Genomic DNA, 3,912 nt, shown 5'->3' on the forward strand with positions numbered 1-3,912 from the left:
TTGTGAATGCCACCAGATTTGGGAGGCTACAGAGGCAGTGAGGTACCTAAATCCCTTGGTGAATCAAAGGCTCTGTGTAAGCCAATGTGGAGCATGTGTTCCTGGGCCCCTCCGGGCAGGTTCGGGGAGGTCTGTGTTGTGACGCTCAAGCTATGGGGCCCCTCGTTCTTTAGCTCAAGCTGTGTCTGCACACACATTTACCACTGGAGGCTCTTGGCTTCATCATCAGTCCACCAGCTAAAAGGACTGAGCCCAGTGCTGGGATGCTGGCAGCACATTCAGTCTCTTTATAGTCAGCGCCGTTGCCTGCTGTGCATGGCATGGCAGTGTGCTTTGCACAAATCCTGGTGACTAATAGGGGGAATGGATTTGTGTGACCATTTCCTCCCCAGGGCTGTGTCGGCTGTGCTTGACCTTGGCCTCTAGCCCTCTACGACTTGAGTTGGAGGAGTAGTGTCATTCCCTGGCACTAGGAGTAGGTTGTTATCTCTTAGTAAGCCGGCCACTGGATTGCAAGAGGCCTATCGGTGCATAGGAAGCATAACTGGAAGGAAGGGGTGCAACCTCCGAATGAGGATTTCTAGGCCTCTGAAAGCTGGAAGCTGCAGGGACAAGGGACAGATCAGTCTGGATAGGCCCTGCATAAATGCTCTCTCCCTCCAGCTCTTGGCTGCACGTGGATTTGTGCAAGCAATTCACTTCCCAACCCAACTCTTTGCAAAGAACAAGGAAGCTCCTAAGCCCACAGAGGGTTTATATTTCCTTAGCAGTGCTCTTCTCTCCCTCTCTCCTTTCCCAGCTGAGGTCTATTGATTCTTCCACAAATCTTCCCGCCGTGGGCTCAGCTACCCTCCCATCAAAGAAGGGGACTTTCAGGTCCACCCAGTGGTGGCCTTAGGGTTGATGGGGCCCTGGGCAAGAGAGTCATTTGAGGCCCCTTAATTTTGATGACCTATAAGCAAGTTGGACGTTTGTTGCAACATTTTGGGGCCCGCTAAAGTGTGGCAGTCACCCGGTTTGCCCTCCCCTAAGGTCGCCACTGGTCCACCATCCCGCTGGCCGCTCCTGGCTCAGCTCCAGGGATGCTGTTTGGTTTGGGCATTTTTAGCCCTTCGGAGATCCTGTTTGTTTCCCCCCCAGTGCCAGGATCCAAAACCCAGAGTGAAGCTGAACACAATAATTTCAGGTTCCCCTACCCATCTATTGTTGGGGGGTGGTATTGAAGTACACCCCCTCTGGCACATTTTAAGCATATGATGCCCAGATGGTCTGTCGAGACTTCTTTCTCTGCCTCGGGCTGAAAGCTGGATATAAACCCTGGGCACTTGGAAGAAGGTTTGGCTGGACCTCGATTTAGCAGTAGCAGACCCTTCAACTTTCCACACCAAGACAGGTCTCCCAGTACCAATGGATAACAGTACAGCCTATCCTCGCCCCACGCAACGTCCCTGCCATGTCTCAGCTGCGAGAGATGTTTGCAGTCGTCATGCCCAAGGAACCGGCCCCTGCCACCACCTGAGGTCCCCACGATATTTTTGTGTCCCCGTTGATGTCATGTAATTTGGTTGGAGAACACGATCCACAGATTTTTTTTCCCCCTGTCTGCAGTTCCTGGCGTGATCTCTGCTCCCTGAGGCGAGCGTGACAGAATGTCAGGATGTTACAAGCCATCTTCTTTTGGGTTAAACGGTCCCTTAGCAGATGGCTTTCGCCAGATTTGACCCCGAGGTGGAAAAATGGCATGTCTTCCAAGCGCATCCTTCCCAGGCCGCGCACAGCTGTTTATTTTCATCTCCTTCACCCTCGGTATAATTGGAAGGGGATGAAGTCTGGCTGTTCGTGTAAAGCGTTTCTATTTGCAATGCAATAACGTGCTGTTTGAAATCACCTGATTCTCATTTCTGCGCAGGATGAGCAGAGTCCCTATGTGCCAGGCAAAGAGTAAGGCCAGTCCTGCCTGGAAAAGTTTTTCCAACTATTTGAGTCGGTCTAATAAAAGATCTCAGATTTACCCAAAGAGCCTTGTCTGCCTGTGTAAATAGATGAATTAAGCCAACCCTATTTTCCGATGGAGAGCTGAGGCACAGAGAAATCAAGGGGATGGATATAGGAACATCTTACTGTGACGCAGAAGAGGACAGGGCTTTCTTGTGTGTCACCTGCTCCTTAGTAATTTCCCATGTGTATGAGCTTACCCGGGGACAACTGGAAGGTAAATCAGGGTAACTAATCTCACTTTAATTGAGACCCAAGCTACAGTAGTTTAGCTCCCACTCACTGCATTGCAAGGGCATGCACACAAGCAGTTTCCATTGAGCATCTGATACCTAATACATCCCCATCCCCCTTTGCCCCAGGGTAACATGTCTGTCTGTCCATACCCTCAATGACCTATCCAAGATCATATGTGCAACTTGGAAGCAAGGCAAAGGGTTAAATTAGCACAACCCCTAGAGCGGTGGCAGCTCTGCTAGTGCGAAGGGTCATATGACAGTATCAGTGACTGTGGCAGTAAGTTATACCAGTGCAAGGCCCCCCTGTATCGGCTTGATTTCATCTGCATGGAACAGGGTAAGGGGCTTTCATGATTTAGGCTGAGACAAATCAGTACAAGGTTTTCTATGAGTAGATGAGGCCATCGAGTTGTATAGTGGTGGGGGCTCTTTGCAAACCTCATGTCAGGGTTACTGCCGGGCTGACAGCCCCAGAGAACGATGTCCTGTATTTAATCCCAACCAATGTGTTCAACCCTGTCCTGGAAATAGTGCTCCTATTGCTAAGAGCAGGTGACTGCCATGATCCACCCAGACCTCCCCGCAGCCCCAGCCAACACTCATACCGCGGTGCTGATGCTCAGCTGAAGCCTTACGTGGAGGCTTCCCAATAGCCATCAGCATGGGATCACCTCAGAGGATGGCCAGCCTAGGCACGAGCCGTGACCCATGTCCTACCCACCTCCCTGGAGCCATCTGCTCCCAGCAATGGTGCAGCCAAATCCCTGCGCAGCTTTTCAGACTCACGTGCTTCCATGTCAGCTCTGCACAGACCTCAGCAGCTGCTTGTTTTCTTAGTCAAGCCAGAAAATGGTGTCTCTCTGGGCTTTCTGCTTCCCTGGCCTTGACAGCAGCCTTGTCCTAGCAGCAGTAGGGATCACAGAGCTCGGCTGAAATCTGGGCCAGCTCAGATTTCCCTGGAAGAGCCTAAAAGAGAGGGTTTAACCCTTCAGAAGCAGGCAAGAAGGAGCTTTTGGTAATGGGAGTCTCTATCTGAGAAGATTATTTCATTTCGTACTCTGTGAAGGCGGGGAATATATTATATACATGATCATTTAACTGAAAATGGCCAAATTCTGACCCTCCGGGCATGTCTGTTTACGTTGCACGATGCTAGGGGCTTGAAGAATTTGCTGCTAAAAACTCCAGCTTATCCTGTGCTTTTGCCAAGCTACCTTTGCCAAGCACAGAGCAGCTTGGCCTGTGTAGACATGGGGTATCTCCTGTGCTTTCGGTGGGGGTTCTGCCCCTAGATATTCGTTGTACTTTGCCCTGCAAAACCGCACTCCCGTTCATTTTCATGGGCAGCAGTGAGAGGCCTCCAGAGATGGCTGCTGTGTTGTCCAGGAGATGTCGAGCTCTCCATTCGTTGTCACGAGGCATTTTAGTCTGCGCTAAGATGCCTCTGTCCGCTTCCCGCATTGGTGTCTGCAACTATGTCAGGTTCTTCTGGTCTGTGCAGGAAGATCTCTGCTTGGCTGGCTGTATCTGCCCACCAGGAAGCATTGCCACCTTTTCTAGTGCTCCAGTGTACCCCTGGATTGTGTCTCAACCCCAAGAGGTGTGAACCCATGTGTATGCCACTAACCCCGAGCTATTGTCTCAACCCCAAGAGGTGTGAACCCACGTGTATGCCACT

General features: G+C 51.1%; 1 long non-coding RNA gene across 1 annotated transcript in view; it reads right to left on the reverse strand.

Annotated features, from left to right (window-relative positions):
- Nucleotides 1-585: 585 nt before the first annotated feature.
- Nucleotides 586-3,912, reverse strand: part of LOC109312175 — an 8,449-nt gene continuing 5,122 nt past the window's right edge. The window contains exon 3 of the long non-coding RNA XR_002101711.1: nt 586-595. This is a non-coding gene — a long non-coding RNA (uncharacterized LOC109312175). The remainder of the gene's footprint in view (nt 596-3,912) is intronic.

This window comes from Crocodylus porosus, unplaced genomic scaffold, assembly GCF_001723895.1.
Source record: "Crocodylus porosus isolate Cpor-Errol unplaced genomic scaffold, CroPor_comp1, whole genome shotgun sequence".
NCBI classification, from domain to species: domain Eukaryota; kingdom Metazoa; phylum Chordata; order Crocodylia; family Crocodylidae; genus Crocodylus; species Crocodylus porosus.